Below are 12,653 nucleotides of genomic sequence, written 5' to 3' on the forward strand. Positions count from 1 at the left end.
TAGACTCACATTTGCAGTTTACTAATTAACCTTTCAGTCTTCCCAAGCTAAAGGGTAAATTTATTTAGACTCAAACTAGACATTGATATACATGTTTAATTAGACATCTTATCTATGACCTTAGCTAAGTTTATCTATTTTTGGATAGAGCTGTTAATTTGTTCATTATCTCCCAATCACAGTCAAGCATAGACTTCAATATCTACAGACACACATGGTTCCACAGAAAAAGAAAAAGGAAAAAAAATCCATCCACCCACACAGCTGGGATGCTAATGGGTGAAGGTAGCATAAAACATGACTAGGGTTTTATCACACTTTGTCTTTCCACACTTTCCTCTGCTCTTTTATCCTGAGTTGCCTTTTAATGGATGCTGTAAGTGTAATTCTTTGTTCCTCAAATTTTCCAGGGAATAAAGAGTTGTCCATAAATGAAAAGTTGAAGCAAAAAGATAAATCTTTCTCCAGATTCTCAAAATCATTGAATCCTTAAGTTGAAAAGTCCTTCAAGGTCACCTAATCCATCCTTTACCTGAAGGATTAGCATCCCTTTATAACAGTTCCCACAAAAGAAGCTTTGGCTTTTTTTCTTGAAGACCTCCAAACATGGGGAAGTCACTACCTTCTGAAGAAATTCACTCTAATTTTGGCCAGCATTAATTATTAATAAATCTTTCCTTATGTTGTAAATTCTCCCTCCTTGTAAATTCTACTCATTGATCCTAGTTCTCCCCTTCTGATGCCACTCAGATCAAATCTTCCATTTTGTCCACTTCTACTTCCATACTGTTCACTTTGATAATTCTTGGAGTATTTGAACTCATTCGTATCTTCAAATGATCCTTATAGAACATAATTTGGCAAATCTTCGTTTAACGGTTACTCTGCTTGAGACAAGTTTCACCATGTCAAAGTGTCCCTTCAAACATGCATAGGCCTGAATTTGTCTCAAAAGGTCTCAGTGTCTAAAGGACATTTGAGATCATCCGGTTCATCTGAAACCCTGAAAAGTGAAAAAAAAAAAAATCTGACCAAATGTAAACCATACTAGTCAGTGGCAATGCCAGCACTAGAAGCCAGATTCCCTGATTCTTCCTCCAGTGACGTTTTCACTATACCAAATTGTGTTCTTACTACAAGTTTCCTCTCTATGTACATTAATAAGCAAAAGATGCACAAACATCCACAATCAAATGAAGAAAAATTAGGTATTCTAGTAATTTCTTTTTTTTTTTTAAGTTTTTAGCTTTGCAAGGCAAAGTGACTTGCCCAAAAGCCACACAGCTAGGTAATTATTAAGTGTTTGAGGCCGAATTTGAACTCAGGTACTCCTGACTCCAGGGCTAGTGCTCTATCCACTGTACCACCTAGCCACTCTTAATTTAGTAATTTCAAAACATCTCTTAAATTCCTTTTAATTGCTCAACAAAAGAAAGAAAAAAATCCCCCCCCAACATGTTCCATCCTTCAAAATCTAATTGTGACTTCTCTGTATACTTCTAGACAAATCATTTAGCATCACTGGACCTCAGTTTTCTTAATCTGAAATTTAGATGATCTCTAAGGTTCCTTGCCAGGTTGAAATCCTATGATTTACCAACCAGTGCTAAATCAATCCTACACATGGCATACACAGGACCAACAAAACAAAAGTAGAAAGAGATGTGATATTAGCATAAAATTATGGAAAGTGACCACACCAGCTCTACTCAGTGATGAAGCAAAGGCACCCACTGGAGACCTTTGAAGAAACTGGTTCTATACAAAGTAGACAGTGTTTTTACCAGAATTAACAGACCTGAAGCACTGACCTACAAGCATCAGCAAGAATCAAAAAGGCATCTCTGTTAATCTAAGAGTATAGACATCATCTAAAACTACACACAGTGGAAATCATCTGCTGACTCCCAGATTTCCTGCTTGCAGCCCCCTCCTTCACACCCTGTGCTATACCTGCCATGATTTGCAAAGGTCTACGTTCATTAAGAACAAATGGGATGTAATTATCAGACAAGGCCCAATAATTGCTTTTTCAGACTTTGTTTAAAAGTAGTCAATGTCTTTAGACATTGAAGGGATAGAGAGAACCACTCTCCAAGAGAAAGAAGAAAGAAAACCTCTTCCCCCCCCCCCTCCATCTCTCTCCCCTTTCCCCTCTGTCTCTGACTCTGTCTCTCTCTTTCCTTCTCTCCCTCTGTCTCTCTCTCGGTCCCTCTGTCTCTCTCTGTCTCTGACTCTGTCTCTCTCTTTCCTTCTCTCCCTCTGTCTCTCTCTCAGACTCTCTGCCTCTGTCTCTGTGTCTCTTTCCTTCTCTCCTGTCTCTCTCAGTCTCTTTCTCTGTCTCTATCTCTCTGTCTCTGACTCTGTCACTCTCTTTCCTTCTCTCCCTCTGTCTCTCTCTGTCTCTGACTCTGTCTCTCTCTGTCTCTGCCTCTGCCTCTGTCTCTCTTTCCTTCTCTCCCTCTCTCTCTCAGTCTCTATCTCTCTGTCTCTGGCTCTGTCTCTCTCTTTCCTTCTCTCCCTCTGTCTCTCTCTCTGTCTCTGTCTCTCTCTTTCCTTCTCTCCCTCTGTCTCTCTCAGTCTCTGTCTCTCTCTCTGTATCTCTCTCTCTCCATCTCTCTCCTTTCCCCTCTGTCTCTGACTCTGTCTCTCTCTTTCCTTCTCTCCCTCTGTCTCTCTCTCTGTCTCTGACTCTGTCTCTCTCTTTCCTTCTCTCCCTCTGTCTCTCTCAGTCTCTCTCTCTCTGTCTGTCTCTGTCTCGCTCTCTGTCTCTCTCTCTCTCTGTCTCTCTCTCTGTCTCTCTCTGTCTCTCTCTGTCTCTCTCTCTCTCTCTCTCTCTCTCTCTCTCTCTCTCTCTCTCTCTCCCTCTCCTTTCCCCTCTGTCTCTGACTCTGTCTCTCTTTCCTTCTCTCCTTCTGTCTCTCTCAGTGTCTCTCTCTCTGTCTGTCTCTGTCTCTCTCTCTCCATCTCTCTCCTTTCCCCTCTGTCTCTGACTTTGTCTCTCTCTTTCCTTCTCTCCCTCTGTCTCTCTCTCTGTCTCTGACTCTGTCACTCTCTTTCTTTCTCTCCCTCTGTCTGTCTCTGTCTCTGTCTCTGTCTCTCTCTCTCTCTCTCTCTCTCTCTCTCTCTCTCTCTCTCTCCATCTCTCTCCTTTCCCCTCTGTCTCTGACTCTGTCTCTCTCTTTCCTTCTCTCCCTCTATCTCTCTCAGTCTCTCTCTCTGTCTCTGACTCTTTCACTCTTTCCTTGTCTCCCTCTGTCTCTCTCTGTCTCTGACTCTGTCTCTCTCTGTCTCTGACTCTTTCACTCTCTTTCCTTCTCTCCCTCTGTCTCTCTCTGTCTCTGACTCTGTCTCTCTCTCAGTCTCTCTGCCTCTCCCTCTGTCTCTCTGACTTTCCGTCTCTATCTTTTCTCTGGCTTTCTGTCTCTGTCTCTGTCTCTCTGTCTCTCCCCCCCCCATCTCTCTCCTCTCCCTCTGTCTTTCTGTCTCCCCCCCCCCCATCTCTCTCTCCTCTCCCTCTCCCTCTGACTCTGTCTCTGTCTTTTCTCTGTCTTGGTCTCTCTGTGTCTGTGTCTGTGTCATTCTGTCTCTTCTCTTGCTCTCGCTCTCGCTCTCTCTTTTGCTCTCTCATTCTTGCTCTCGCTCTGTGTGTGTGTATGTCTGTCTGTCTGTCTGTCTCTCTCTCTCTCTCTCTCTCTCTCTCTCTCTCTCTCTCTTTCTCTCTCTCTCTCTCTCTGCCTGTCTCTCTCACGGAGGGTGGCAGGCTCAGGATCACAAAGTCAGACCTGAAAAACTGGAACCTAAACAGTTTCACTGATCAGAACCAAACAGTGAAAACCAACATTAATGAATTGCTCAGTTTACAGACTTAATCAGAGTCAGGGAAATGTAGACCTTCACGTTTGTATAATGGCATTTGCTCTCCCCTCGTTTCATAGGCATTTTCAATTAATCCTTAGGCAATTAACTGTGCAGCTTAACTGAAATATGTGGCATTCAGGCAAGATTAAACTTAATACAGTCAGCTAGCAAAGCTTTCCATATTCAGGAGTTTAATGAGGTGATAATGGGAAAGAAACTGTCCTAACCCTTGCTAAACCAGGCTAAATAAACGAAGTCTATAGAGTTTTGTCAAAACACAGAGAAATAAACAGAATGGCCTTGAATTGTCCCTGTTTTGAAGAAGACTGGAACCCATCTAATCTCCTGGAAGCAGCCTACATTTCTGAACCTCCCCGGGGCCTTCCCTGGGATGGCCCTGGGAAATTAGTTCTCCAGGATCCTAAGAACACTTTAGATAGTAGTTGGGGAGGTGGAAAGGGGGTGATGTCTGTGTGGGCACAAACATACCCCTACCACTGCTCAGAAATGATTTTTCTCTACTAACCCAACTATTTGTTTAACTTTGTCCTTATGTTTTTCTTTTTTCTTTCCAAAATTAGCAAAAATGATGTCCTTGATCAGTCATCTCAAGTTCTGACTTTTAAAGAATGGCACTGGAAAATTTTCTATGAACAAAATGTTATTCTGTGGGTTTGCTGTTATATTGCAAAGAATACTGGAGTTGAAGTCCAGAGGTCTAGGTTCTCATATGACTTCAATTAAGTCATCTAACCCTTCTGGGTCTTTATTTCTTCATCTGTAGATGGGGAAAATAGGAACTTCATGAGGAAAGCACTTTGTAAATCTTTAAGCCCCTTATAAAGGTGAACTTCTATTATTATTCCACAGTTATTTATTTACAATCTGCTAAGAGAAAGTTGTAGGAGAAGGCATTATTAGGTAGATAATACATGCTTACACTACATGAGATAGGACCCTAGGAGTGATTAAATCCAAAGTACTATAGAAATTTGAAGGGAGAACTTTCTGGAGGTGGGAAGAGGGGACTGTATTTTTTTTAAAAAAGGCTAGATTGGGCTAGATTCTTTTTATAATGTCTTCCAGATATACATTTTCTGAAGTAATCACTTTATGATTCTATATTGAAAGACAGCTCCACAGCAGAGGTGACCTTTAAACTTGGCAGGATTAAAAGGTACACAGAGATTGGTGGGGAGGGGAATGGGAATGGGAGGGGAAGAGGGCTGAGGAAGACTGAAGAGAAGAATAAAAAGGAGTATTCAAGGAACATCCAGTAATTCTCATGGGTCAGAGGATGCAGTTATTGTAATGATGGGAATAATGGGAAGTAAGACTGAAAAAACAGATCACAAAAGTTCTTGAATACAATTTAATTCAATTCTGTTCCATTAACAATAAGTATTTATTAAGAGTTTACTATGTGCAAAACAACAAAGAAAGTGAAACAATATGTTCTGGAACAGAAGAATGACAATCAAAATGGTAGAAAGATTCCATTTCTTAGGAAGTTCAGGAAGAAAAAAGAAAGGAAGGGAATAAGCATTTATTTATATAGAACCAACAAGTGTTCAGGGAGGATGAGCACCTGCAGTGGGGAGGATTGTTGAGTCCTTTTCAGGGCTGCTTATCCACTTTAGTTTCCATCTCTCACCAGTTCTCACCCGGGGCTCCAAGAAGCTGTAGCATTAGCAGTGGGTATGCCCCCTAACACATCTGGGCAGATGAGCTAACCCTGGGTGACTGAGAGTGGTTATACCATGAATAGAAAAGGGAAGTCAGGAGGTACAGTTGGTTTGAGAAGAAAAAAATGATGAGTTCCAATTTGATCATCTGGAGTTTGAGGTGTCAGCACATCATCAAGAGAGGGAAGTGCAGAAGCAAACTAGAGCTGCAAGTCAGAAAACTGGTTGGCTTTTGCTGTATCTTTCCTAAAATAAAAGATTTGGAATGAAATATCTCTAACATCCTTTCAAGCTCTAAAATTCAACAATTTTAATTTGTTTTATTCTGAAGTAAAAATAAGAGATGACTAGGTGACAAAAGAGAGGCTTGAGCATGGAATAAGAAAGACCAGAGTTCAAATCTTACCTCAGATACTTAATGTGTAACCCTGGGTAAGGCTCTTAACCTCTATGAATCTCACTTTCTTCACCTTGGACTTCATGGAACTGAAGGCCCCTTCCAGTTCTAAATCTGTGACCCTATGAGCTTAACAGAAAGATCTGGGTTCAAATCCCATCTGTAGCATATACTATCCATGTAACTCTGGGCAACTCATATTAAAACATCTCAGGTCAGAGGTCAAACATATATGCCACAGACAACATGTGGGAGTTCCATTGTTAGAAAATTAAATCAAATTGGAAAATATTTCACAAAATAAACTCTGCTGCAGAGAGGGTTGCTGACCTGTTTTGCATGGAAAGGGAGATTCTTCAAATGGTCATTTCCTTTACTAATGAAACACTGGCCCCAAGCCCCACTCCCTTATTACCAAAGCAAAAACAAAAATGGATGAATGGTTCTTGCTAAAATTTTCAAAACAAAAGGGAAAAAAAACCACAAAATTCACCTTACAAGAAACAGGATGAAGAGGATGCTGGTTTCAATGGATTATACCCAGTACAGTGATCCAAAGGTGGTCAGGGATGTGATTAATCATCACTCCCTAGAGGGACAGGGGGCCGAATTTTTAAGGGCTCAAAAGAAAAAAAGTACCGAAGATAAAGAAGGCTCTAGAACCTTCAGCTCCTGGGAAGCCACTAGGCTGGAACTCTAAAGCCCCTTCAGGTCTAAACATGCTCTGCCTCCACTCCTGCCAAATCTGCATTATATCCATGTTAATAATCTTCCTTCCTCCAACAGCTACCCTGTTCCCACTGTGCGGGTGACCCTGGTCCTTGAAGTCTATGCCAGCAGACTATGAGCTTTGGCAGGTCAGACCAAGATAGACATGGTTTCATAATAAACCCAAGGGGAGACTATCTCTGTCATCTGAGGGTGACAGTCAGCTACATTCAGAAAAGCTTGTCCCCAGATTGCCTTTCAGGGTGATGAATTTTTCAGTCAGAGCAATTCACTGCCTCAGAGAAACTGTAAAGAAGAAATTCTTAACCTTTTTTGTGACATGGCTGTGTGGTAAAGGCTATAGAGCACTTTAAAGCTTTTTAAATGCATAAAATAAAACAACTATCAAAATATTTTCTTAAAGTTCACAGACTCTACCCCTTCTATGTCTGTGAAATAAGAAAGGGCCCACTCTGAATAAATCCAAGATCAAAGTATGACTTTATATATTTTTGGCTTTATCTTTATTTATTTTTAACATTTTAAATTCCAAATTCTCTTCTTCCCTCCAGTTGCTCTCCCACTTGTTGAGACAGAAAGCAATAGAATATCAGTTATACATATGAATTCATGTAAAGTACATTCCATTAAAAAATTTTAAACAAGAAAAAAGAAATAAACAAAAAAATTGTCCTTCAATCTACACTTCAGAGTTCATCAGTTCTCTTTCTGAAGGTTGAGAGCATTTTTCATCATAGTCTTTTGGAATTATCTTAGAATTTTACACCTTTCAAATTTTTTTCCTATACATTATCTCATTTATTTCCCACAACAATCTTCTGAAATAGATTGCATAGGAATTATGATGCCCTTCTGCATTTGAAGAAACTAAAGTCCAGAGTTTAAATGACTGGTCCAACTTTACAATGTAAGTCTTTGATAGAGTTAAGACTAGAACTCCGATTCCCATCAGAACACTTTAGGTCATGCTATGTCTTCCCCCAAAACAGTAAGAGATTAATGGGAATAAGGAAAATAGATAAATGACTCCCAGAACACTCAAACCTGCTCTTAAACATATATTCCTTCAAGTGCTTTACTAATAGATCTGTTGATGATGCTGCTGATGTTTGTCCTTCATTCTCAAAGAAGATATGACATCAGGGAGATGATGCCATGACAAATGTGAATTGAATCTGAGTGGGGGGGAGCTGTGCTAAGTGACTGGTGACTACCAGCCTCACTTTCTCCTCCAGAATCATCTGAGCCCAGTGGCCAGATATGAATTAGGATGACTGGAGATGGCCCTGGATGCAAGGCAATCAGGGTTAAGTGACTTGTCCAAGGTAACAAAGATAGTAAGTATCTGAGAATGGATTTGAATTCAGGTCCTCCTGACTTCAAGGCAACTCTATCCAATGCTTCATCTAGCTGCCCTTAATAGGTCAGTTAATGAGTAGCTATATCGGTTAATTTATATTTCTTTTCCTTTTATCATCCTTAACCTCACTGGACCTCAGTTTCCTTATGACTGGATAATCTCTAAAATTCTTACTACTTCTAACATTGTTTGATCTTCAATTTCCTCCTTCCTTTAGACCCCCAAAGATAAATACATGAGTAATGAGAATGCTGAAAAATGACCATTAGGAAGATAGAGAGAGCAAATAATCTGAATAATCAAAAAATTGGTGAGTCCAAGCCAGAATCTACTCAGTCCCAGTGCAAAAGAATGGTTAATCATGAGTAATAATGTGAAATGCATTAACAAAGCTGAAAATTGATCGATTCACCTAAGTAGCTGCTTCAGCTAAATTATCCCAAGCAATAGCCTCCATTCCATCCCTCTTCTGGGGCCAAGATAACCAGGTATGGGAACAAATGTATCTCTCTGCTTCTGTTCATCTTTGTGTATTTTAAATCTGCATATGCATCTGCCTCTCCCTATCCAGAATGCAATGAAACTTACTCCTTTGAAAAATCTATTAAGTTGGCAACTGCTAAGAGGCACAGTAGATAAAGTTTGGGTCCTAGAGTCAGAAGATCTGAATTCAAATTCAGCCTCAGACACTCACTAAGGGGAGGAGGGGAAGGGGGTAATCCCCTAACCTTATCACCTTGGTTTGGAGATGGAGAAGAAAATAACAAACTACTCCAGAATCTTTGCCAAGAAAACTCCAAATGGGGTCATGCCGAATCAGAGAAGACTGAAATAACTGAAAAAAAAAAAAAACAAGTAAACCCAATAATAAGTCTGAGCAAATTCTGGCATGTTAAATGATGGAATACCATATTGATAGTAAAATTTTTAAAAGTAGAGACTATGTTCATCCAGAGAATTGCAGAATGACTGAGTAGATAGAGAACTTAGAGATCATCTAGTCCAGTTCCTTTTATATTTCAAGTGAGGAAACTAAAAAGACACATATTAAAAAATAACAAGTGGGGGCAACTAAGTGGTGCAATGGATACAGCACCAGCCCTGGAGTCAAGAGGACCTGAGTTCAAATTCAGCCTCAGACAATAATTACCTAGCTGTGTGGCCCTGGACAAGTTTTTTAACCCTGTTGCCTTAAATAAAATAAATTTTTTTAATATGACAAGTACAAAAGAAAGAGGACAAAATGGTAAGTAGACAGTAATATCTTTAAGGTAAAAATATACTGGGTACATCAGTGAAGATCATAGAAGAATATAGATTGATATAATTAGAGTTTAATATTTATTGGGTTTGGGACAGCTAGGTGGCACAGTGAATAGAGCACTGACCTTGGAGTCAGGAGTACCTGGGTTCAAATCTGACCTCAGACACTTAATAATTACCTAGCCATGTAGCCTTGGGCAAGCCACTTAACCCCATTGCTTTGAAAAAATATCTAAAAAAAAATATTCATTGGGTTTTTATTTTTTAATATTCTCAAGTTTAAACTTTTAAATATTTTTAGACCTTATTTGACATGGTTCATATCTTGAATATTGAGTTCAAATAGATTTAAAGTGGGCAGCACTAATTAACTTATTTCAGTTTCTGAGGATTAAAAAAAATTAAATGATCATATCAATGATAGAAATGATCGATAATTTACATCTGCTTTTGTTCCAAAGATTATGGCATTATTTCTTCACAGGACAGTATAGCATGAAGGAATGTATACTCAAACAGGAAATATTCTCCTTAAGTTATCCCTAGTTAGAGAAGGAAACTTTGAGCATCAATCATAACAGACCACCCCCTCTACCTTCCCTGGATGCTACAATAGATTACCACCTGTACTGGAGTCAGAAGTTTAAATTTGACCTCAGCTGTGTGACACTAGGAAACTCACTTAATCTCTGTCTGCCTCAGTACCTCAATTCTAAATGGGGAGAATAATAATAGTACCCAACTCCCAGGGTTGATGTAAGAATCCAAAAAGATAATATATTGTAAAGTGGTTGGCAAAATGTCTGACACATGGTAAATCCTTATTAAATTCTTATTTCCTCCCTTCCCCTATCCTGATTAGTCAACCAGTAAGAAAGATTTATGGAGCAATTAATATTAGCTCAGCTAAACATGAATGAAAGGAAGTTGGATAAGCAAAGAGAAGGGGTAACAGCATTCCAGAAAGGTAAATCTCATCTCCATGGAATCATGGAATCTTGGGGTGGGAAGGTGTCTCAGTAACCACCTGGTCTCTTCTGTACCTGAACAGGAACTCCCATGCTACATCCCCAATGAGAGAATAGTCCATTTTTGCCTGAATATGTCTGGTAAAATTTAACCTGCTTACTCCTCAGGTCATCCATTCACTTTCTGAAGAATTCAAATTATTAGGAAACTTTTGCCTTGTGTTAAGAATAAATTTGCCTCTTCCCATCTTCAATTCAAGCTTCTTGCAATACCCCCTGTGGCCCAGAAGAACATCTTATCCATCTTCTTTGTAATAGCTCTTCAGATAAGAACACTACCATATCTTTCCAGAGTTTTGTCTTCCTTTCTTCAAATCAGCATTCCCATGTTTTTTATCTGACCCTTAGTTACTACCAACTGGCATCCTTGCTCCTCCCCATAAAAGACTATCTCTCTTTTCTGGATCTTTGTACACTCTCCCTCAAATATAACATCCTATTTAAAAAAAAAAAAACTCTGCTATTCTCCATCTATTAAGTTCCCCCTTCATATCAATTTTATTTACTTTTCATAAAACATATATGTGTATTTATATAGTATTCATAAATATATATATATATATTTATTTCTGCACATGTCATTCTCCCCAGTAGAATATGTTCTTTAAAGTCAGTTCCTGCTTCATTTTATTCTTATGCCACAATGCCTAGCACAATTGCCAGCACAAAGTGGGTACTTAACAAATACTCGCTGAATTGAATTTAATATGACATGATCTTGATGGCATAGAGGCTACTAGTGGCACAGTGGATCAAGGAATTCAAATCCAACCTCAGACACTTACTAGTTGTGTGACTCTGGGCAAGTCAGTGACTAAGTTTGCCTCAGTTTGAAAAGAACCCAGAATGCTCTTTTGTTTGAGACTGTGGGAAAACCCCACTGCTTCTAAATCTGTGATATGTTTATTAACTTACACTTTTGTTTCAGAAAACCTTAGAAATGACAGTAAAGATGCCTTGGTTTCTTCATTTGAGCACCAGAGTATTGCTTGGATTTTCTCCTTAAGGTGCACCTCTCAAGTATGATCCCAAGGTACTGAAAGAAAAGAGCCCTATAACTTCTGATTGCCAAAATCTCAGGACTTCTGAAAGCAAACTCAAGAGAATAGGGGATGGCTGAAAAGGTACGGTCAGCGAGCTATCATTGACACAGAAACATCACCAATAAACCTTTCTATGTTATCTATGTTCAAGATCTAAAGCAGTTCACACTGTGGTTCAAAACATAAGACTTTCCAAGGAACATTGTTTAAGTCACCCAGCAACCACCCACTTCGAACGGCACGTAGTTCATGATTTCTCCCTTTTCCAGGTAAAACAGCTCTATACCAACCCCAAAACAGAGAATCCAAACAAAGGCCCAGAAATCCTGGCCCTCTACTTTTATCCACTGCCTGCAGGAGGACCAGAATGGGAGAGAACCTAATGTATTTTTTCAGTTTTTCTACCAGCAGCTGCTAATTTTGCCATCCCTATAGTTCATTTATACCAATTTTCTTACTTTTGTAGCAAGAGGGACATTCAGGACACCTGCCTTAATTTCACAAACAAGCCTCTCAATTCTCTGAGCCTCAGTTCTCTCATTTATAATGTAAGGTTAGCACTGGCCTAGGAGTCAGAAGGACCTGAGTTCAAATCCAACCTCAAACACTTAATAAATACCTAGCTGTGTGACCCTGACCAAGTCACTTAACCCTATTGCCTTGCAAAAAAACAAACAAAGAAACAAGTTAATCTGTTTTATAGTTCTGTCTTCAAGGAAGTTGTTGATAAGAAGAAAATCACTATATTTGGCAAACTATTTTTGGTATACTTTTTGTGATAGTTCAGGAACAAAGTAGATGACCATCAACTGGGGAATGACTAACTAACTTGAGGTACATGAATGTAATAGAATATCATTGTACTGTGATAAATGTATAATGAATACAGAGAAGTATGAAAAGATTTATATGAACTGATGCAGAATAAAGCAGAGCCAAGGAAACAAAGTATACAATGACTACCAAGACATAATGGAAAGAACAACCACACTAAATATTAAAAGTGAATGCAGCAAAATTATAAATAAACATGTTTCAAAAGAAGAGATAATGAGAAAAACTACCTCTTTATAGAAATCCACAGGAGTTGCTCATATCTTCAAATTTTTAATATGTTGGTCAATTCTGCTGATATTTTCCTTTTCTTTTTCATTTCTCTCTTTTTTTAGCACTAAAAATACTATTTTTTAATATGAGATGGCTTTCTGGGAGAGGGAGGAGGAGAGATCCTGGGAAAAACTACAGTGATGTTGAAAACAAAAGACATCACTAAAATCTTATTTAAAA

This window comes from Macrotis lagotis, chromosome X (assembly GCF_037893015.1).
Source record: "Macrotis lagotis isolate mMagLag1 chromosome X, bilby.v1.9.chrom.fasta, whole genome shotgun sequence".
NCBI lineage: Eukaryota > Metazoa > Chordata > Mammalia > Peramelemorphia > Peramelidae > Macrotis > Macrotis lagotis.